Source organism: Cygnus olor, chromosome 3 (genome assembly GCF_009769625.2).
Source record: "Cygnus olor isolate bCygOlo1 chromosome 3, bCygOlo1.pri.v2, whole genome shotgun sequence".
Taxonomy (NCBI): domain Eukaryota; kingdom Metazoa; phylum Chordata; class Aves; order Anseriformes; family Anatidae; genus Cygnus; species Cygnus olor.
The window spans coordinates 68653816-68678230 of NC_049171.1; the positions used below are offsets into that span (position 1 = coordinate 68653816).

General features: G+C 40.7%; 1 protein-coding gene across 4 annotated transcripts in view; it reads right to left on the reverse strand.

Moving 5' to 3' along the window:
* The window catches only part of PLEKHG1 (pleckstrin homology and RhoGEF domain containing G1), a 143175-nt gene extending 119254 nt beyond the window's left edge, over positions 1-23921 (reverse strand). The window contains exons 1-3 of one of the 4 annotated variants that reach the window (XM_040550568.1): positions 23726-23921; positions 23114-23214; positions 10705-10781 (exon numbers count right to left, since the gene is read on the reverse strand). The gene's annotated coding sequence lies outside the window, so the exon portion shown is untranslated. Of the gene's footprint in view, positions 1-10704; positions 10782-21519; positions 21788-22011; positions 22343-23113; positions 23215-23725 lie in introns of those variants that run through there. The other 3 variants (XM_040550567.1, XM_040550565.1, XM_040550566.1) reach the window with 3 other exon arrangements.
* Between the last annotated feature and the right edge of the window lie 494 nt (positions 23922-24415).

Consider the following 24415-nt stretch of genomic DNA (forward strand, 5'->3'; position numbering starts at 1 on the left):
TTTATAGCGCTTCTACAACTATTTTGTCTTTTTCCAAAGTTAGCTGAGGGCAAAATTTACACACAAACTCGACTACTTGATTAATTTATTTATCATAAATTAGTATTACTGGTTAAAACAGATTACCTGTAACTACCAACCTCAAATCTCTAAGGCTGAAAATTCAACAATTTCTCTAAGGAATTATGTGAGCCTATACCACTTTTCAGAGGAGCAATTATAAAAATAGGATCTGTACTTTCCAATTTAATTATACATTAAAAGTGTGGTAGATAAAGTCCATTTGAACCTCACGTATGTTTTGTGGGGTTTAATTGCAGTTTTTCTCTTTTTAGCTCCTTCAGGGAGTCTATCCAAGATCTACTTCAACTAATGTATGAGAATGTGTATTTGGCAAGGTTATAAGAAGATAACAGGAAAAATAAAGCTTTTCAACCTTTCAACTGAAATATAGATATAAATTTTTAAAAACATAAAAAAGATGCATCAGGAAGACCATTACAAAGCCCTACAAATGTAGAAGTGTAGGAAGGTAGCATACATGTTCCCCAATGCCTGACAGCATTTTCCATCCCAGTTTTCCTCAGGGGTGCCCTCACCTGCCCTAGGAGGGCTGTGTTCCACAGAAGCTGCATACAGCCATGATTGCTTGTGTGGTGCTTTTGAGGCTCTTCAGGATTAAAAGTGCTACATACAAAACTGAATTGTGTCCTAAACGACAAGTGTATCTATTTCTGCCCACACCCAAGCAGCTTTTATGGAAAGACTAAAAACAGTCACAGAATGAAGTCAGTACCTTAAGCTTTGCAAAGACAAACAGGATGATCTTTATGTAAAAATAAACTGAAACAGGTCTTTTCCACACTCCAAATTTTCTACATTTGATGATACACATCCAGTCACAGAACATATGGCTCCTCTGTTTTTCACCTAGCAGAGCCCATAGCACCTCTGTCCTTCTCATCTCTTACCTATGCCTTTGTTCCCTCCCACATATCCTACCCATATATTTCAAACAGCGGTTTTATTCCTAGACAATTTTTTGTGTCTTTTTTTTTTTTTTCTCCATATTCTTGTCAACTTTTGAAATTTGATTTTGGGCCCCACTAAAACCTTTCTGTCTCAGGAGAGTAGCACCAACTTCTGTGTGTGGTTGTCTTTCTCCTGTGCTACCCTGCTTTGCTTCTGGGAACTAAAAGCTGCTAGAGCTGCTGCAAAAGGCAGTGTATTTCCTCTCCTCTCCAGCACTAGCAGAAGCTGTCCAACAAAATAGTAAAAGAAGAAGAAAGCAGGAGCGCTGAAATGGCATTATTCATGAAGTCAGAAGGCAAAGCACAAACTACAACAGCTTCCTTAAAAGTCATCAGAACTTTAGACTGATAGACATGATTGCTAAAATCTTTGAGTTAGTAAAATTAATTTTAGGGTATATGTATTTTTCTATGTATCTTATTTTAAGATACATATTGCTACTGTAGACCGCAGTGAAAACCCTATACCCAAACAGCATAAGTTCAGCACTAGCACTTTTTATAGGGTATGAAATATACTTTGGAAATCTTCCATCCTTTAATTCATCCTATCATATCAAAACACCAGTGGACACTGGCATCTTCAAAATGTCTACCATGAACAGAACAGCATCTTTAAAAATGCAGGTTTACAATCCTACATTAACACACAAGAATCATCTAGGCAAAATGATTTGTTTACCTTCAGCGATAAAGATCAACTGCAGGAAGTACAAGACTATAGACATATTAAAATATTTATATTATGCCTATTTATATATAAATGTATATTTAAGTTATGTTTTCCACATACACAGAATTAAGTATGCATTTTTCTATCAGTACTGCCAATTTCTTTCTAAGGAAAAGCCCCAGCTACTAATCTCATTTCCAGCAAACACACAACAGGCTTATGTCACTCACCTTTGAAGACTAATATCCAGGCAACCAGGGAAGGAAATTGCTCATGCAGGGGAATTTCATGCCTCCCTCATTTACACAGTTATTTACACTAAAGAATTTGCTCAAGTACCTATATCCTTACACTTGATAAGGGTACATATAAAACAAAATATGCTTTGACAATATCAAGAAACGTACATCATTCTCAGTGTCGAAAGGCTGTAAAAATGTTTTATGAGAATTACTATTTCAGGCATTTAAACTACAACTTGGGTTTCAACCTAGGTGCATGGAATGAGTGACAAGAGAGAAAAAGAGCTGGGGACTCATCTGATTATCATACATTCCCTTTGGCACCACAGCAGATAAAGCGTTTGTGTGGGGCTCATCTAGTCCCTAGAGTGACAAACATTTTGGTTTTACGTCTCATCTCTCCTGGGGGCTGGAGAAAATCAATCAGTTGTTCTCTGGACTGGAGAATAACTGGAAAACAGAAAATAACACTGAATGGTAAATTTGCTTGCTAGGATTCTCTTCTTTCTGGCAAAGCAGTCACTGAGCACTCTCAGTGCAGTGGCAGAGCAGTAAACTTCCACCTCTACCCTATTCAGGGCAAGTTTGAGGCCAGTGGGTCTACCACTTAAATTACTATTGTTTCAATGAGAAACAAGAAAAACACAATGAAGTCAAGGAAGACAGTCCTCTTGAAAAAAAAATAAAAATCTGAATTTTAAAATTTCATCCAACTGTTATTTCTTTGTTTTGTACATAGTAACAATATGAATACCATGGTGAGCATAAGTGTGTTATCACAGTCACAGCATCTCTTGAAGTCTACTGGACATTAACAAAAGAGCAGATGGTCATTACTTCAGACTCCCTGCCCTTGATCATCACTAATTCAGGAGCAAACCAATTTAAATGAGCTAGTGCCAATTCATAAAGAACTCTTTGTCCTCTCCAAACTAATAGCTTTAGACCTTGTGTTACCAGATGTGCTTCAGAGAAACAATACATTTTTAAATTATAACGTCCTGTTTAAAGTCCACTTTAATGTCACTTCTCATAAATATTGGCGTATGAAGCAAATTTCAAAACTATGAACTTACTCCCAAAAATAAACAAAGAAAACTCTGATCATAGTTTTGGTTTAGATTCTAGACAGATCTGGCACAAATGTATTTAATTATCCTCTAACCCATCTGACCAAAAGCTCTCTACTCTGAGTCTAGAAGTGGCACATAGTCATTTGAAAGGCTGCACTGCACCCTGAAGATTTATAAACCTTCAACACTGGCACACGCAATAAAGAAGGAAGCAGTTATGGTGACCATTACACAAGCAATGCAACTTAGACCTAAAATATTATTAGGCAGTCATAAAAGGACAAATCAAACTTATAAGAATTTGGAGTAGGCCTTAAATTTGTTGACAAGTCATCAGCAGAAGTCTTAAAATATGTCAAGTGGGGAACAAAAGGGAATACAGTGAATCATCTGACATGACTCCAGTCATGTCACGTCTGACATTTGAGAGACTATTCACATTAAAACAAAGAAAGAATCTTTTCTTTGGGAACAAATCCCAGAAGCGAACATCAGTATACTGGATGCAACTATATTTTTCTAACTTAGCGAAAAATAAAAAGTAGAATTTTGAAAATATCTAAGTTCTTTGAGAGGAAGAGGTAGAGATCATAGGAAGACTGCAATCCACACAAAAATGATTTAAAATAACTTTCCAGAGAACAGAAGCTTCAGTTTTAAATTACACTGTTATTTCTGCAAGAAAATGTGTATCAGTGCTGGGGAATGCTATATCTCAAAAATTTCTCTTGCTAGTTGTTTTGTTGAAACTTGCCTTTTTGTGTGAAACACTCTTGTTTTCAATAAATTGCTATTTTACAACAAAATATTTTTGGCCAAAAAAAGCTTACATGGCTTCATTTTAAAAATCATTTTTCAAGTGTAATATTTCTCAAAGTACAATGCTGTTTCTTACTTAAAAGGCTACACTGTGTATTTTAAAGATACACACCCACTCACTCATACTCCCACAACACAAGCAACATCGGTGTTTAAGGAGGTATGGAGGGTATTTTTTTTCCCAAAGCATACTTTTTCTACACAGAAGAAACAAATAAAACAATTGTAACTTTAAGATCTTTTCTGTTCTACCTTGCAAACAAGGTTAGAAGCCACATCTCTAGCAAACTTTGTCCTCCATTTGATCACAGATGACTGGGATATCCAAATACAAAATATACCATCTCTACTAAGCAACTTCACATATCTAAATTATTATGTACTAAACAAATACAATCCAGGCCGGATTTATCCTTTAAGCAAAGTTTATAGCAATAGCTGAAGGAAAGAAGCTAAAGTCGAAATTTCAGTGGGGGTGACAAATATGCTCTTGGGAGATGATGAGGGTGTGAGGGAAAAGAGGAATGTTTTATTAAAAAAAAAAACAAACAAACAAACAAAAAAACACAGAAAGAAAGGAAAAACATAGTCATGCCTCCCATCAGATTGCATACCGGTATTATTCTGAATCACGAAAGAAACTCATGAGTAGAAAACACAACAGTATTTGATGTCACTCTAGCTACATATGCAAAGTATTCTTTTTCCCATGTATTAAATATTTCTTCAAATTCCTACAAAATGTAACTAATATAAATATTTACGTTTACAAAGGGTCAAGTGGACAAAATGTAATTCTCCCAGAAGGAAACCAGATGTTTAGTATCTTCAAAGTGATGTTCGTGCTGATAAAAGCAGTAGCTAATCTTTCTTTCAGGGGTTGAAGTTCAGGCTACAGTTTCTTTTACTGAACAGCTATGTATCAAATGCTCTGATGAGTATCTGCCTCAACAGAAAAAGTATTTTTAGATTTTTGAAAGATTTTGTTTTGTGTGCAAAGTAGTCAATGCTCAAACTAAAGAGCCTTCTTTGATCATTTTGTAAAACAATCGGCAGTCCTGCTACTGCTGGTCACCTACCATCTTTAGCTCAGGAGGAAAGCTGTCACATCCATTACCAAAGCCAGGATTCCATAATACCAACATTTTAGCAAACTTCTATATAGCAAATGGAATATACTAAGTCTCACAAATAGTCAGGTTTTTACTATGAGTCATGCAAGAGGTGCAATTCTATGCACTACACTGATGCACTACAGTGTTTCTTAAAACTTACCATACATATTAACAGTGCCCCTTTAACAGAATTTCCAAAAATGAACAAATAGATTTAAACAGATTCTATGGGGGTTTTCCTGTATTACTTGGCTGGTGCCATGACTAATATTTAGCTACAACTTAATGCTTGCCAATAGATGCAAGATAAGACTGAAATCCTATGAGAATAGGCTAAAAGCCTTTGGAGGCATGAACAGAGTCTCTGTATCTCATTCAGAAAGCAAAAGGATTATTTAATTGCTTAAATTACCCTTAGACAAGCCTTAAAAAAAAAAAAACAGCAGTGACATAAGCTTAACCTTGACTATGCTGGATCATTACACAGTTAATTACTCTACACAGTCCACAAATTTATAGTGCAGGTGGAAATCAGACCCAAGAAGGGGGTCACACTTTGATACCCATTCTGCCAACACACTAAGTGCATATGTACTGCTGGGACATAACTGCAGTATGACTGATTTATGGTATCATCAGCTTTGTATTCAACTATGTTACTGTTCATCTACAACACTATGTTCTTGCTCACTTTTCCCATCTCTAGTGGCCATGTGCACCTGTTATTTGAAAAACCTGTTTAACATAAAAGAGGCTCTAAGCCTCCAGGCTAAATAGCATCTTATGGATGCAAAGTTGTACATCTCAACACCTCCTCTGTTAAGTGATGGAGATGCTCTCGTAAGAGGACATGGGCAGAGAAGATTTTGGTACAGCAAATGACAAAAAAGGACTGGAGGAGAAAAAAAAAAACACATCCCACACACTTTTATCTAACACACATCAGAAACTCCAAAAAAGAGGGCAGTGCTGCCCAGTGTACTAATTTTAGTCAACCAGCTTCATCCAAGCTCAACATAAACACTGTCAGTTTAAGTACCAAAATATTTAGCTTGTGCAAAAACAGAGTACTGGCACCTTTCTTACAAGAAATGCTGCAATTAAACATAATAAATGGGAAAAGGAAGAGTCAAAGGAAAACAAACTAAGTGGTGGGGACTCTGATTTACAGAGCTTTCAGTTCTCATGTTCGCATTTTTCCCACACACCTTGTGACGCAAGAGAGAGCAAAAAGGTTTCCTGTAGACACTCTTGGGGGTTTGCACATCCCACTTCCACTCGCTTCTTTATGATACAAGTCAGAAAGACAAAAAAGCATGGTTGGTATGATGCACAGGGCAAGTAGTGATACACTGAACTACCACCCTGTGCTTATTTCACCCAGCTGCTTTACTGGCCTCCCTCAACTATTTCCCCAGACATCTGTCTTCTCCACCTTCAACCTTCAAGTCCCCTTCTGCACTCACGCCAGACCCTTTCCTAACTTCATTGCTCATCAGTTCCCCAAACTCGCTTCCCTGAGGTCTGTAAAGCCAAGTATGGATCTTCCCGTGGCTCTGTCCCAGGAAAAAGCACACCTGAGCCCTCCAGGCCTCAGCTCTCCTGGGAGTTGTACAACACAGCAAGCAAAAGACGGTCGAGCAGGAGATGAACAACAATGCCACAGACTGAAAAACTGCATCCTAGAAACTGTAGTGGTAGTGTGAATGTTTCAGCTTTCATACCCTGGCTACGTATGCTATTTTGTTTCTCCCTTTCCCCAGCAGAAGCCATTTCCAGTGTGATTTTGGAGCGTTACACCTACCGTGCAGGGAATGCACTCTGAAGAAAGGACTCTTTACCTATCCCAGATGATCAAAATACAGTACACCCCCGAAGCTTTTGCAATTTATTATTATTTTTTTTTCTAAAATATAAACAAGTAGTTCTGTCCCAGCTTGCAGCTTGTTTTTCTGCTCTGGCTACACCTGTGACAAAGGAACAATATTGTCACATGTCAGCCATATCCCCCCTGTTAACTAGTCCCTAACAGAAAAAAAAAAAAGTAGTCTTCAAGACAGTATCACTGCTGCACAGGATGCTCGACAGAAAACAACAGATGTGCTATAATCACTACTGCCCATTCGTTTCCTTTATGTCAGAAAGAAAGCAGCAGTCATCAATTAAGAACTCCTATCTACTGGACACAAAAGGAAGCATACACTTTTCCTTGATCATTTGACCGTAACAATAGGAGATGGCAGTGGGGAAGGACTGACCACTGAGCAAGCAAAGGGGGAATACAGGGGTGAATGAGCTTGTCTTTGGGGATTTTATTATTTTTTTAAACCAAAGGTACATTTAAGAATTCGTGTTCAACAGTTTAACGTACAAAAAAAATCAAAAGAATCCTTTGACCACAGAATATACAAAATCCTAATTATGTTATTACTGAATTTGTCCAGACAATTCTTTTCACTGAATCTTTTCACAGTTGAAAACATGAAACACATGAACTGACAAGAAAATTAAGCAGCATCTGGACAAAATGTTTTTATCAATTAAAAAAGACTTTTTAAACAGTTGTCATGATTTTTATAAAACTGTTAGCCTAAATGCAGTAAGTGTTTAGACATTCAGTAGGTCACTGGCAAGTTATTTGTATTTGTATTTTGAGAAATCTAGTCAGATCTGTGCATACCTGTGTTAAACATCACATTTACCGGTCAGCTTTTCTATAGTGAAGTAGAAAGACAGGTTTCATAAAACCATCAACAATAAACAACCCTAAAGATTCACTTCACATTGTTTCTATTTTAGCCTGGCTACAATCAGCTGCAAAAGATTTGGGGGAAACTTATGAAAATTTTCTAGCCTTAATTATGGTATTAGACCCTAATCTAGTATGCTAAATTAAGCCCTGAATATTCCCATGCATACTAATGCAACTGCACTAATAACCTAGTAGGCACTTTCTGCAATAAAAAAGCTTTTACAGGCCTTCATATTGCAACTGAAACCCTATTCTTGCACTATACCTTTGCTCCATTGCATACCAAAAATAGACCAGACTTAAAGAAAACCTCACACAAGGGCATGCATCATTCTTTCCACCCCCACACAGTTTTGCAAGCCCTCATACCATTAAAGACCTGGCCTAAACAAAGCAATCAGTGACGCACAGATCCTCAAGAAATTTTTGTTTGTTTTTTAAATATGTATTGGCTTTTAGCATAAACACACTGTGTATTAAAACTCATTCTCAATTGTTAGAACATGCAGATTGATGTGATATTTCCTCCTCTGCTACAGCAGATGTAATGATTTTAAGAGTTGCTCGAGCTCGTTTTCATTAATTCTTTCCAAGGATTACTGTATTCTAAACAGCACTTTATTGAAACAATTAAAAGCACACAATGTTGTTAGACAAGTCACATGGATAACAAAAATATAAAACAAATTTCATAAATTGTCTGCCCCATGCCCCCAAAACAATTCCAGAAAGAAAACATTCTTAAGACTTCCAGATTTAATTCTGGAACGTGAAGCAAATTTGCCAAAATTACTAATAGTTATTTGCTACAGAGTTAACATCCATCCCTAAAAGCTGTATCTGTCCAACCCATTAAGATATCCCTTTTACAGAACACCACTCATTATACTTTAATTTCACGGGACAATGAAAGAAAACTAATTCCTTACTAAATACATTCCATCTAGCCCTTGAATGAATATCCATTCAGTTGAAACATTTCCACACACCCTAGTTTTGTTGATATGATATTCCGTAACACTGTAAACTATATGCTTGTCTGCCATGTATCCCAAAGAATTTTAGGAAATCCTCTGCTTCTTAGGATGTGTATAAGCCCTGTTGTCTCAGCTTTCAGGAAAGAAGTTATTAAGTCTGACAGTCTCATTCAGCTTTTCTGTTCATCATGCAAGCATATTAATGTCACCACAACTCAAAATCAGGGCCAAGCAGCACATTTGAAACAAAATGGAAATCAGGGAAAAGGGAGAGAATTTGTGCAAGTAATTCACTTCCTACGGTCACAAGGCCAATACTTAATGGGCATTCTGATATGCACAAATTTCAGGCTAAATAAGACAATTTGCTGTGTGGGGCCTGGGAACGCACAACTCAGCCTCCATAACTGTGGAGGAAAAAAATATGCTAGTAATTAACCAATCATCAAATAATAGGGGCAACTAGTGTACTGAATTTAAGTCACGCCTTTTTTGTTGTTGTTAACATATGTTAAAACATGCAACGTTATTCAAATCAAAACTGCAACACTATTCAAATTCAAGTTACTATTTTTAGAAGAATTTCTGGTCTTACCTCTCTCAGCCTCTGCAAAATGCTTTCCTGCTCACAGAGACTGTTACCCTTTGGATCCACAGGAAAGATCTCTCTAATGTTTATCAGATGTAAGCTTCAGCTGAATGCTAAGCAATTCCACTAGTGCCTATCTATTAAGGCTATGCAATCTCAAAATATTGGAAATGCCAATACTTAGTGGAAGCTGCCACTCTCCTAAAATTGTGTTAATATTTGAACACAACTGGATCATCAATACATACTACAAAAATATATTAAAAACCCTATCACCGAAAGTATAAAATACGTATTATGAGAGTGTCCTAACATAGCACATTAGTATTCCCTTTGCAGCTCACAGAAGCCGGACTGGCAATTAACTTTTTTTTTTTTTGATTGATCCACGCTATACTGTTTTCAGCATTAGATGTTCTATCTGAAAGCAGTGAAATAGGTTATTTATAAGTCAATGAGTTTTTCCAAATACCAGCGCTCGTGCAGTTACCCACAAAGCCCATCACTGAACGCCCACTTTCTTCAAAGAGAAGAAAAGACTCCTTTGGGTTGGCACTGAGACTGGGACATTTATAATAAAGGAGGAAAAGGAGGGAAAAATGGACCCTGCCTAAAGCCATCTTCTTGATTAACATATACTGGAGAATCTCAAACAACCCCTACCATTAAGGAGTTGGACTCAGTGATCCTTGTGAGCCCCTTCTGACTCAGGATATTCTATGATTTTGTGAAGATCTCTGGAATGTCAATTTGGTTTAGATAGTGAAACAAATGAAGTTGCCTACTCTAATCAAGAGACACTTCCTTGACATCTAAATCTGCTTTTCCCTGTTATCTGAAGTTCTTCAGGTAGTAAGAGTACATAAAGAAAATTAAACCCCTAAAAAAATAAACTCAGAAAGAACAAACAATTTCTTCTCAAAATGATATAAGCAATATTAGAAATCTCTGCAGAACACAGATGTCCCAGATCTTCCAAGCCCCATACTCCACATAATTACAAGACCATTCCTTCACCATAAAAATGGCACTTCTACCTCCAAAGGATGGAGGAGTCAAACAACTTACCAAAACTTTAGCTACAGGTCTTTAGCAAAAATTGAGTTACTGAAACAGATGCTAAAATTGCAGACTTGCTATAACTACAACAAAACTGCAGACCTGCTATAACTGCTTAGGTGCCTCAAAATTTTGATTTTATTAGCATAAAACCCCACTTGCATGCACATGAATAAAACCCACCATCTTGGCTTACATCTCTGACCTTTATTGTACATAGACTTCTTTGGGATTTGCATATTAAGCAGTCTCACGGTTAACTTGGAGTATTTTCACTGAATGCCAATATTCAGCTCAGCCAGAGGCACAAACGTGATCTCTTTGCTTATAAAAAGAAAATAATAATGATAATATGTACTTGGTAGAGCACTCACCAAAGAAATCACTGTTAGATTAGGCAAAGAGGCAAAGTGGAGTCAATTTTCCTCTCTTCTGTTCAAGCTACGGCATTCTGTAAAAGGAGGACAACAGTTATGGAATTAGAGAAAAGACAAAACAGAGCACAACTCTAACCCGCTAAGGAAGATGTGCCGTATGCACCTGAAGCCATGCTCCCAGCGCTGCCTTTGCATTTTGCCTTCGAGAAACTGAATAAAATGTAGCACGGGCTGAATCTGGTTCAGACAGACTAAAAGGTATTAGGTTTTGAATAGGAATTAGACACTAATGTGATTCTGAAAATCCCATTACCACCTCTGTGAATACCTACCTACCTACGTGTTGTTAAAATCTAGTCGAAACAGATTATCTGAGGTTACAGTCTAAGTCTGCATCAGAGCAGGAAAGTGTTCTCAAATTCCCAAGATCTAAACTCTGAAAGCTTCAGGCCACACTGCTTCTAGAAATTGTTATCACGGATTTTAAACCTAATCATCTTTAATGCCTGGAAACCCCTATCCAATGAGCCACGCACCTTCCTGCTGAGCAATATAAGGACACATCAGTAGATGTTAAGCAAATCAGTTCCATTAGTTATTTCCTAGCACCTGTCTGGTACAGCATCTGATCTAGCTGTTTTCAAAGGATCAGCAAAGAATGAATCCAAATGAAAATACCATTTTGGCTAGCACTTAACAAAATGCAACTGTTTTGATCGGTGGTAGAGTGATGGTTGCAGCAGATGATCTTGGAGGTCTTTTCTAACCTTAATGATTCCGTGATTCTACGATACAGTTGTGATGCAGCTCTTTCTAGCAAGTTATTAACTTGAAACCTTCAGAATCACAGATTTCTTGATTTAAGCTTATTTCTTTTGCTAAATTTTAAATCCTTCCCAGCTTCAAAATATTATTGGTCAACCAAAAATCAAACATGGATACCTTTGTTTTAAAATTATTATTTTCATTTCTCTAAAACACGGGCTTATGTTTGCCTCTTCTGGAGCACATCAAGATTAATATGCCTCGCCTCTCCTTCATAGCTATTTCTGTGCTATGGACTCAGCCAGACACGACAGGGAAGAACCCAAAGAACAGAACATCAAATGTTCTCACTCTGAACTTTCAGGTAGCTATTAAATATAAGACTGGATTTAAAAGAATTTTTTTTTTCTTTTTAATATCACCATAAGGCATGTTTATATACTTGGAGTGGAAACAGTGCGCATTCAGCTGCAATTGATTTCCTGTATGGCAAAATACCTCAGGCATTCAGCTGGCTGGGAACATTACAGAGGCCTCTCACCATTACCAGGTTTTTGGGACTAAGATGCCCTACCCGATGCCTGTTCTTATGCCAGAATAAACAGAATCCCAGCCGGGTGTCCAAGTTAATTTGGTCTAGGGGAAACAAACCATAAACAGGCAAGATTTTAAACTAAAAATCCATTTAAAAAATATTGGTCTACTTTCAACTTAAACAGTAATACAATCAATTCAATCTTGCTAATGTGGCATGATGTTTCATCTCTACTTTCTTTTTAAAGTACAAAAACACCGCTCCATCTGAGAGATGCTTTTTTATTATTATTATTTAAATGAAATATCAACACTTTTCCCCCCCATCCAGTTGCTACATTTACAAAGATAAACACACTCTACATGGAAACTTTACCAATTTTAAAAGGTTGATTTTTTGCCCCATCACTGAGTGACGATTATATTTACAGTTTTATTCACAGCATTTAGTTTTTCTCCATTTGTAACCAAGTACATAGAATAGCCTCCACTAACACTTCTATGAATCTGCAGAAGGGAACATATGAGCAGTCTTACTAGCTTCCTGTGATTAGACTGCAACAGTTGTAACATTCAAATGCCCAACTACCTTCCTGTACCTCAGACTGTAAATTAAGCAAAACCAAAATACAGCATGAGCTGTAATTACCATGCTACTTTCCATTTAGTCTGTGCAAGTTCCCTTATTCTCAAACCCTCCAGAGGCAAAGGACCCCATTTCAATTGCTAGAGAAAGTAGTTTCTCTAAGAACCGTAGACAGAGCCAGACTATCAACACATAAGTAGCAATAACTATGACCATTTAAATACATACACACAAGAGTGTGCGCAGATAAGGAAACCAGGCAAACCTGGAAGAAACCTAAATTTTCTATGGTGGCACTCTAGTTTGATAAAAGTTTCATCCACAACAGCTTCTTAGTTCCCAATTAAAATAATTGACCCAATGCAAAAAGATATTCTCTAAACTCTGGAGCACCCAACAGCTTTTCAAAGCCTTTGGATTGATGACTTCTGGCAGGGTCCTACAGTCGCTTATGAACCAACTGAAGCACAAGCTTTAGGACACTACAGAGAGATCTTCTATCAACCTCCTTTAACTTTTTCAAAAACATTTTCTACAGGTCTTGTCTTTTTCTTTCAGATTTTCCTGTCGTATAGAAAGGTAAATGTATTTTTCATTCTGTGAAATTTTTGACCAATTAGGTTGAATATAAGGTTTATTTCTCAAACATCAGTGTAAGAATATAACACACTGTTGCACTAGAAGCACTATCACAAGGAAAACATGTGCATGTCCACTAAAAGAAAGTGATTAACCAAATATATTGTCATTTGTTCTGTTAATTCTATTTTATCTGGGGGGAAAAAAAGAAAAAAAGGCATGCTTTAAAATTGCCTTAGCTGTTCCAAAAATACATCATAACTATTAATAAAAAACTTTGTTTTCCGAATCATTTTTAGAAGATACATAGGATTCGAGTTGTTATTAACAGCTATATATAGAAAAGCATGCAAGTATCAGTTTAAGCTGAAAATCTTACTGGAGTGTTAAAAATGTAAAAGAAGCCTTGCACAGGACCCAAGTTAAGCAGAACCTACATTCAGCTATAGAAATCTGAAGAAACTTATATTCAGATATAGTCACATTTAAGTTGATTTGAATGATTTGACTGTAAAACATTCTGCCACCTGGAGATTTCCCTGTAACATTAAATGAAAAGTCCAGAAATCAGAAAACCATCTTTCAGAACCCAGTTAAATGAAACTTCTCTTTCTGGGTATACTCCAGAGGCAACCAAAATAACTTTCAGTAACAAGACAGGTGGCTTATTGCTTTTTTCTTGGGATTCTTTAGGAAAGCTGAGGTTAAGATCTCAAAAAGTGACACAAAACCCTTTCGTGCTACACACTAATGGTCCAGGACTGAGGTGCTGACTGAAAGGCTAATATTATCACTGTACTCCAGCAAACTGGCTTCCTCAAACAAATAAATATGGTTTTGAGTCTCAAAATCTCTGCTCTTCAAGGACTTCCCTGTCCTGTTTCTGCTAGAGGAAAAGACAAAAGCAAGTGAAAGCCACCCAACTACGTATCATTGCATTCCACGAACTTACCAGCAGAAGTGACTCAGATCTGCTTTAATTACAAGTATTAAATCATGCCTGCTCTCACCTGGTCCCCAACCGTACTAAATTTTATCTCGTATTCAGACAATTCTATCCTTAATGCTTGGATAGTATTGTGTATTCAACATAATAAACCATCGTCAATATAGACTATATCATTTTAAAACAAGTACTTGTGCCAAACAATTCCACACAAACCTGACAAGAAAATTACTTGCAGAACTTCACATTTGTTAGACAGCAAACCACTGTGCAGGTTTCATCACCAACAACTACGACTAAACTAAGAATTTATTGGGCATGATTATTACGGAGTTACATGCCAGTACTTATAGCCCAACTTTCCTAGCCAAGGAAAGCAGTTTGCCTATTACAGCATCAAGGGAAGGCCACATACTGTAGCACCTTCTTGTTGCATGATGTAACTGTGATGAATGGACAGAAGATCTGCCGCTTCCCAGAGAACCAGATTTATTCCACATGCAATCACCTGAGAGCTTTCCCAGATGTATTAAGCTAATTGCATGAGCTAAGTATATGCAGCCTTCCTACCTCACAGCAGTGAGCAACACAAAGGTGGAGTTGCGTGAGAATGTCAACAGCTAAGAGCGAACCCTTGCCAGAACTCCTACAGATCATTTCTTGCGTGACCTCAAACTGTCCCAAGGAAGGAAGTCAGTGTTTGGCAGGTATGGCATACACAAGTAACTCTGACCCAACCACCAAAACTAATCATCTGCTGATAAGGCTCAATGTTTGTAACTAGCAAACAAGAGAAACCAACCCAGTACACGTTTCTGAAATTGTCAGAAAACAGGCATAACCAATCCTTTATTAAAAATCAAAAAGGACTCTTCATGCAGCACAGTCATCAATTTAAAGAACAAAAGGGGAGAAAAAAAAAAAAAACAGAGTGAGCAGACCCCTCATCACTATAACACAGTGGCAATGAAGAGGCATTCAGTCCGTCCTGGCACCCTTATCTCTCTTGAAGCTTCAACAGCTGTGCGATGCACACAGCCAGGGTGGGTAGATGCATCCACCAGGTATGTACAGAAAAGCTATCCCCTAGAGATGAAACACACTGCAAAGCAGCAGATCTTCAGTGACAAAAGCTGACAACCATCTTTCTTATGAAGACATCATGGTTTTGTTTTCCAGAATTCTTCCTTGCAAAGCAGGCACAGCTCCTACCCTATCCAAACAGCATGCAGTGCCATGCGGAAGAAACCTTTTCTCCATGCCCCAGCAGTACGTATCTGATACTTGATATAGCAGGTAGACGTTCAATGATATATTAAGGGGTTTCCCTGGAAATCTGGGAGAAACTCACAAGGTTAAGTGAGTGCAAGGTTTGGAGGCGGAGATAGTGGAGAAGATACCATCCTACCACAGAAGAGAACAGACTTCACAACATTGCCGACCTGATAAGGCAAGGATAAAGCTAATTCAGCGAGGAGTGTGGCAAGTTAGCCTGTCTGTCTGCAGGACAGACAGCAACCTTCTCAGGTGGCAAGAGCACAAAATGACCACCATAGATCACATCAGAGATTTATGATTTGTGTCTCATCTAACACGAGGGAGGCTGACAATTACCAGAGAAGACAGAAAGGAAAGATTACAAACATCATATGCTGTTGGTGTGTAAGGGAGGGCAAGCTGTCTCCCCAAATGCATTCATGACTCATTAAAAACACTTTTCCCTCCCATTCAAATAGGCTAAGTCTGCTGATTCTTCAGAGGAATTAGGTGTTTCTGCAACAGACTGAAGTCTATGTTGACATCATTCAGGTACTAAGGTATGACAGCTCTCTGAGCAACACCACAAGGTATGTTATCAGGATAATGAAAAGGAACTGTGAAGTAAACAGTGACGAAGCTTTACAACCTCTGGAGTTGCAGCATTATAATCTCAGCAGCACCAAACCCGCTTGCAAGTGAAATTGATGTTTCCGTTCATATTAACTTGGTTACAGTTTAAAAAGCGAGTAGGAAACTTTGTGCATGCTGAAGTGATAAAGGAGATAACAGAGTTGCATAATCACTAATTCTATGTTTCCCTCATCTATTTTCAAAATAATTCTCAAAGAATGAATTGTAATTTCTCCTTCGTATCAATCAATTCCTGTGTTAAGGAACCAAAGCACTGTGTTAGTCTAGATCGAAGTGCCATAGATCAGTGACAGCAGCAGCAACCAAGCAGTTCTGCCACTGTTTATTTCTTATTTCTGAAATGCTTTGGAACCCCATCTATGAACCTGGCCTCACTGTGATATGTAAAACAAATACAAAAGAAAAAAAAAAAAATGAAAAACAACAAGTTCGTACGGGTAGGTAAGAATCACAACAAAGCTGCAGCAGACACTAGCTAATTTTAGGATACATGGGGGGGGAGTGTAAATATTGGTCAATACTTTAAGAAAAGTTATTTTATAGGCAGTTAGCAAAGACAAACTTGCCTGTGTTTACAGATAACTCCACCTAACACGAGTGGAAGCATGGGAGAAAGATTTTGTACATAGTCTGTATCGTTTGTACTAAGAGATAGGGACTATTAATGTGGACTGATTAAAGGCAGAGCCTTTAACCTTGAAACGCACACCCAGATGACAATGCTGAAAAGTTGTCAGCCATGACGGTGAAAGGAAGCTGGCTGTTACACTGTCCCCAGCGTTGCTTAGAGCAATCTAAACAACCTTCCCTTCCTAATCTGGGCATCAAGCTTTCATCTACAACAGCTCTGAGTAAGCCACTGGGCAGGTGATTCAACAAGCGGTCCCACAAAACCCTTTTACCCCTGCTCAGTGCTTCCAGTGAGAGGATGCATGCATCCCATCAGCAGAAAACATTAACCGCATGATACAAGTGCCTGGGGCATGATCCTGAAATGTCTGAATGGATAAGAACGCTCAAATACTTCAATGTTAACATTCATTAAGTCAGATTTTAAAACATCTGGGCAGGGCTCACATGCAAGTTTCTACAGAACGCATGCTTACAGGAAGAGGCTTGGCACCACTTGTAGTCTGAAATTCAATGACAGAGCAGCCAAGCAAGACTTATAGGATTCAAAGATAATTAGTACTGTTTAGGAGTCAACCTTGCAAGGGAAACAGCTGCCAGACCAAGATATACCTGTTGATTACACCCATAAAACGTACGTGTAACTTCCACTGGCATAACCACCCATGGTCCTATGGAGGACTAGGAAGCAGGGCTACTGGAACTCATACCATGGAAGTAAGAAAGAAACCAAGTCATGAGCATCAAGTTTCTGTCCTAGATAAGATTTTTGAACTGCTGTCTTGCTCTGTATTTTCACAGCAAGGCTCTGCATCATGATCAGTGAGAACATAGCCAGTGACCACCCCAAACACAGGTCTTGCAGAAGGCACTCCAGTCTACAGCTGACAGTGGTCTGAAGCAGCCTTTAAGTGCTTGGACAGCTGCTCCTTTCAGGCCTCCTCAGCAGCTTTTCGCTCAATTTCCTTCCCCAGTCCACCCTGACTAGGCCCCTCTTTTCCTGCACCTGCAATCGTGTTTGCAGTTGAATCTATTTTAGGCCAAGTAAGTTCATAAAAGCTCAACTTGGTGAATCAGATAAGGCAGACCTATTTGATACAACAGCCATACATAGAAAAATGTTTTATATCCTTAAAGGGTCTTGAGAAACTGTTAGCGCTATGAGCTAGTTTGTTACACGCACTCTTTTGGAAAGGGAATTAACACAAATAGCCTTCTCTGAAATTTCAAGTTATTTATTTAATCTGTTCACATTCACCTCTTGTATTCTTAACCACAAGCACAAAAAGTGTACCCAGCACCTCCAATCATAACTGCTGCCACTGCACTGCTGATATAACCGAGACTGACTTTCCTTCTTTACTCGCTCCGCTCCCATTCCCCCCCCTCAGTTCTGCAGTTCCACCCATTTGTTCTCATCTGTGATGTTTTCATCGGGGAATTTCAGTTCTTCTTTCAAAGAGAAGTTCCTGTGCTTTACAGTTAAAACAAAAGAACTGGAAAGTATGAATTTATTAGGTTTAAAACACTAAAATAACTGAAAAATACTACAAGATTAACAGCTAGTAAACCAAACGCACAAGTTTGGGAAGTCTGAGCCATGACTGGGGTTTGCGGGAGGGAAGAAAACTGGGTTTGGTGATGCTGCACAGCTCTTCCAAAGGTTTTGGTTCATTTCTAAGAACGAGCAGATTAATCAACAAGTAAACGAGCATCTATTAGAAGTGCTTTGAAAAGCATATTTTATAAAGAGGTGAAAAAAAAAACAAAGAACACCTATGAGTTCCATGTCATCCCATCCTCTGCATTCTCAGTTTACAAGAATAATGCTTTTTTCCACTCTTTTCCTCATCGCCAGTTCCACAAACTAAAGCTCTCTCTGTAACCACAGCAATGCAGGTTCTCAAAGCTAAGCATTCGGCAACACTTCTGCAAGTCCTTTTGCTACTCCAGACTGTGCTGAGGGCTGCAATAATTCTCTGTTGGTTGGTTTGGTGTCTTTTTTCCCTTCTCCCAACTCTGTAAAATGGAAATGCTGTTTAGAATAAGTAGTGGTAAAACATCATCATCATCCCCATGAGCAAAAGTTACAGATCATTCTGAGAGGACTGCCACACATAATCACAACTACTCCATATGTATTCAGTAGACATTACATTAACTTTTTTTAAATATGTTTTTACTGTACCTTTTCTAGTTAAGATACCTTTGTGCTGTATTTGGCCCTCTAAGAAATTTAAGTCAATGTAACTTAAAGCCATTAATGTTTCAATAAAATGTGTGTGTTTGTTGTTTTTGCCAGAACAATCATCCTTTTCAACACATGAGTGAATACAAAAGAGAATGGACATCAGAAAAATTCCTTTGTAGTAACTTAGAACTGCCACGGCTTTATAGATGTCAAGTCCAAGAAATGCTTCCCAGAGTCCTTTAAATGGGTTCATCACCAAATCGGATGTTTTGATTATTTCCTGACCCAGCATATCTGACCCTATGGACATGGGGTGCGTGAAAGAGCCACGCTGATCATCTCCATTTGCCACCCAGCAGTGCGGCCTCTCTCCACTTCGTGACCATGAGGATGGCCAAGAATTGCAGCTCTGGCTTGGCAGGGGAGAGATTTGGCCCAGCCAAGCAAGTGCTGAGGTGGCAACAAGTATGAGGGTAGTAAACAAATAAATGCAAATCATCTCTTCAAGGAGTCTTTGACATACTTTGATACTTTTAGCTTTAGCCTTTTAGATAATAATAATAAATATATATAAAAATCAGGACACACAAGAAGGGTACCAAGAACTCAGTCTGCCCGTTCCAGAGCTTTTCTGCTAAGCACAGTTCATACCAAGACCTCAAATTCAACAACTTCAGACCCAAAGTATGCCACTGGACAGTTAGCTTGTATTCTCACATCCTGCCCAAGAAAGAGGGAAAACACATTAGCAGATATTCTGAAATCATGAGAGCTCCCAAAAAATGAAGTTCACTATTTGAAGATTTCTAAAGCCACACATCATTAACTTTCACCCTTCACTAAAAAATCAAAACTGTCTTTGCAAGACGTTTTCAAGACTACAGCTTACAAATCAATTTGATTATGCACCCATATTTTCTATTTCTGAAAACCATAAAGTAAAACAACAAGAAAAATGACCCATTAACACCTCGTGTGGCAAGCATAACCTGCCTTTGCAGGGGCTACACTCACTCATATGGCCACAGGTCAACGCTGTTTACCTAGCACTCCGCAGACTTGTGGAAAAAAGACAGCATTCCAGTAAATGAACACTTTCAAAATTGAACCATTTTATCAGAGCATCTTGCATCATTCCCATTTGTCAACTTTAGAACATAGAGAAGTAGAGAGTCAAAGCTGAACAGCAAAGCTTCGGGATGAACCAGAGAACAATACCAATATTCACTAAGAGGCTGATCTCGAACTGCCCTCTCATATTTTCAAAACAAGCACCCTATTAACAAATTTTCTAACCTTAGCATAACTCTTATGTTTTCCTCTCAAAGCACCCCCACACATATTGGTGAAGAGCTCTCAAAATTAAGACAGCTGCACGTCACAGGCACCAGAAAGAGTTTTAAATAAATCTCGAAGAAGTTATATGTTGTGCCTTGCCAACCACAGTGAATTACATAGCCAGGAGTTGCTACTGCCAGATTTAGCTTTGTACGAGCTAACAGGATTCCTTTATAAATTTAGCTAGAGGCACAGGCAACAAACGCTTGTGGAAATTTGAACTGCAGCTCTCAGGCAGCAAAGATTGTTCCCTCCAAGAATGAAACGGTAGCAAAGGAAGACTATTAGCAGGATCCCATTACACAGCTTTCAAAACACCTCTAAGTCATCAGGTTCTCTAGGCAGCATTATAAATACCGAAATTATCAGCAAGCAACATGAAAAGAAAAAAAAAAAAAGCAAGGCCACAGCTGTTTCTGTGTCTCAGTTAATAACTTGGGGGGGGGGGGGAGCCAAGCAAAGATTGTTGGCTGTACGTTCAGCTGGCTTCGAAGTTTGTTTCAGGTCCTCTTCCCTCATGCCCGGAGCACTGTTACTTGTGAAGGAAGGAAATGAGAGCCTTGGGGTTGTCAACACCGGCTGAGGGATGAGGTCCGAAGGGCTTCCCATTCAGCAAGGAGGACAAGGGCTGTGACACACAGCCTGCAAAGCAGGGGAAGGATGGGGACGGGAGATGGGGAAACACATCCGTGGTTCCGCTGGACACCAGGACACTGCTCTGCCGCCTCTCTCTCCTCTTCCCACCCCAGGATAAACATCCTTGATACTTAATGATAAGACCAATCATACTTTTAACCCCCTCTGGGCCACAGTCATCACATCCCGACGAACGTTACTTTAAAGCATCAAAACTCTTAGTTTCCCCAAAGACACAGGTTTGGCAAAACACCTGTGTAAAACCAGAAAAGCCAAGCAGCTTTTGTGTGCATTAAAGGGAGCACCTCCTTCCCCACAAACCTCCAAAAAGGACCCGACAAAGCCTTGCGACCTCGCCTAAGCCCGGAGCCCCGCAAGCAGAGCACAGGCATGCGCCCGATGTCCCCCTTTCTCCCCGCCGGGGCCGGGGGCTGCGGTGCCCCCCCCAAAAAAACCTTTGGGTGTCCCCCCGCGACCAGCGGCCAGCCGGAGCCCCGCCGAGAGCAGCGCACGGAGCAGCAGGGAGAGGGGCGGGGGGGGCGACTCGCACAAAGGCTGCGGACACAATGGGGGCAGGCGGCGGGGCCGGGGGAAGGGGATGGGGCCGGCCCTGGGGGGGGGGGGGGCTGCGGGCGCCTCAACGACCACCGGGCCCCCCCCCCAACCCAGGGGTCACCCCCCCCCTCCCGCGCTTACCGGCAGCCCCTCGCCCTCCGGTGCCCCCCTCCCGTTCACACTCGGGGAGCAGTGGCTTCGGCCGGGGGTCTCCCCGTCGGTGCCTCCCCCTCGCAGCGCTCCGCGGCCGTGCCTCGGCTCCCTCCGTGCTCTCCGGCTCCGGGCAGCGGCTTAATCCCCAAACTTCCTCCTCCTCCTCCTCCTCCCGTGCGGGCAGGGGACTCGGCGGAGCTCCCCTCCTCCATGCAGCTCCCGCAGCCCAGCCGCTGCCTCGGCCCCTCCCCGGGGAGGCCCGGCCCGGCCCGGCCCGGCCCCGGGCCGCAGCTGACTCCGCTCCCCTTTTCCTCTCCTCCACCCCCCCGGAGGCTGGGGGAGAGAAGAAAGATTAACCGCCTGGACTTACTCCTGGAGCCCGGCCAAGGCGAGCAGTCAAATTACAGCCCCGGGAAGAAGAAGGGAGGAAAAACGAGAGGAAGAGAGAAAAAAATAATAATAATAAAAAAAATCGGCTACCGTTTTCACGCACGGAGCAAGCGCTCCCCTTTCAGCCCCGCCGCCGGCTCCTCTGCGGCACGGCAGGTTTGCCGTTCGCTGCTCCAATGCCCCGTGTCCTTACCAGAGGCTTGGAGCTCCCGTAAATGAGCTAAAACGGCCAAAACGTGCAAGAGGCAGGTCAGCGCCGAAATACGGCCCGTAAAAAGCAAATTCAGAGAGGTTTTGGAGATTACATCTGCCCCCCCGCCAGTCTGCACGGCCACTTTCTGTGAGAAGGTGAGCCCCAGCTACCTTTAAATTACAGCTTGTGAAGGTTGTGTAAGACATGCACTAAGAAAGAAGCTGCTTAAATAAATCCTGAATTCTTCATACACTCAGCTGTCCCCAACCTTCTGGCCCCTAACAAAATACACGTTTTCTTGTAAAAACCTTGCTCTGGGCTTTGCATTGCCCTGTTGCTTTTGTTCTATAGCCCAGTCTCTCCCTCCACTCGTGATAATACAGAGCACATGGGGCGTGAGGCAATTTGGGAGGTTAGAATAGCTCAACGTTTTAAGATGTCAAAACAAGTAATTACAGCAGTAACTCAGTAAACCAGGAAGTTTCGGCGTTTGCCCTCATCTTACCTGTTCCCACTAGATTCCTTCAAAAAACTGCTCTTGCAAGGTCTGTTCCTGTCCCATTAATTTAAAAGCTCAGAGCTCCTTCCCAACATCCACGCGGCGTATGTTTCAGACCAGTGCTGAATTTTAAAAGCTCAACACATTTACAAATTCATTCTGGCCGCATTTCAAGCCAAAGGTTCGCATTAAATAAAGTGGGAATAAATCAGCTTATCAACTGAAAAATAAAAACAAAACCCTCAACTGCCTTAATGGCAGCCGTTCTAAATAATATTTATTCACATTGCAGAATTAGAGCACAGTTATGACTGAAGGGTAAGTCCCGGCCCACCTCTCCTTCCTTGTGAACTGTCCCTGTCCTGTCAGACAGGGAAGGCAGACCGTGGGAACCCCGGGCTCCACAGTGAATGTTCTAGAACAGTGCTCCACAAAATGGCTGCAGAGGGCAAGCGTGGAAAAGGCGAGACAGCCTGGATGTGAGGGGTGTCTCCACTCACCCCAGCCCAGGGGTTGTGACCTCCTGCAACACATCGCTGCTCCACATCTGAATTCGGCACCCGACTGAGATGTCCTAAGCTCACCACGCTCTGCCCTTGATCTGGGGACAAAAATTTGGCCTTCATTCACACACCAAAAAAAAAAAAAAAAAAAATCACTCATGAAATAACTAGGAGAGAAATATCTGGAAGTCTTCCCCACTGGGAGAATCAAGGAATGTTTTTCCTTTATGAACAGATCTCTCAAAGATGATAGTAAAGCAAACTACTGGTTAATGCATTTAACTTGGGCCAAATTAAAATGAATGAAAATGCACGCACATCCCCAAATGGGAAATGCAAAAACAAAACCCCCAAACCACTCAGTATTCCGAGTCCCTTTAAGGAACTGCACAGCCTCTGCAAATATGTTTTAAAGGCCTGACATGATCTGTTCCATATGGAGTTTGTTTTCTCTCAGCGCTGTGACTAACAGGAAAAATCTTCAAGAAGAGAAGCCTCTTCCTCTTTCCCCATCCTTTTACCTCCCTCTCCCCAAAGGACTGACCGTGAGCCAGTCTGGTTTCTGTTGGCTCATGCTAAAAATAGTGCTCCTGCAGACGGACCAAATACCTCCAGTTTTATGTTGACGGGCGGACAGAATATGATCGTTGTTGCAGAAAGAATGATGGAGGTTTAAAGGTCAGGCTTTACAGCGCTGTAATACAAACCGGTGCATTGGGAGAACCACTCCTTTTTGGAGGAATTACGCAGACGGACAGGCTGTGAGAACCCTTATCTCTGAAGGCATTCCAGGCGACTACTGTGAAAAGGCCCAGATAACCTGCGCATGAGTAACAAAGAAGCTGCAGGCAGGTGAACCTTTCGCCCAGGTATTTCCCCTGTAACTGGACGCAGGTGGCACACGTGAGGGACAGCAGTGCCAGCAATGGGGGCTCCTGACCAGTTTGCCCAGTTACCCTCTTGCACAGGCAAGAGGCAAGCCTCTGCTCCCCCACCTCTTGCAGCTTTTTCGGCATGCAAGGGCGTCTCTCACTCGTACCTGCTCCTTCATGCCACAGGACCTCTGCCTTTCTCTCCTCACGCAACATAGGATTCAGTTCCTCATCCCTGTCCCTTCCACTGCCCCCAGCGGGAATTGCCCGTGTGCAGGAACCTGTGCCCGTCATCAGCCCCCATCTTCCACACAGGGGGTCAGGACTTACCTTCGGGTACCACCTGAAAGCAGTTTGCTGATTACAGTTGGGGATTTGTAGCCTAATTTTTTTTTCTCTGTTTGGGATTTTTCCTTTCTTCTGAAAG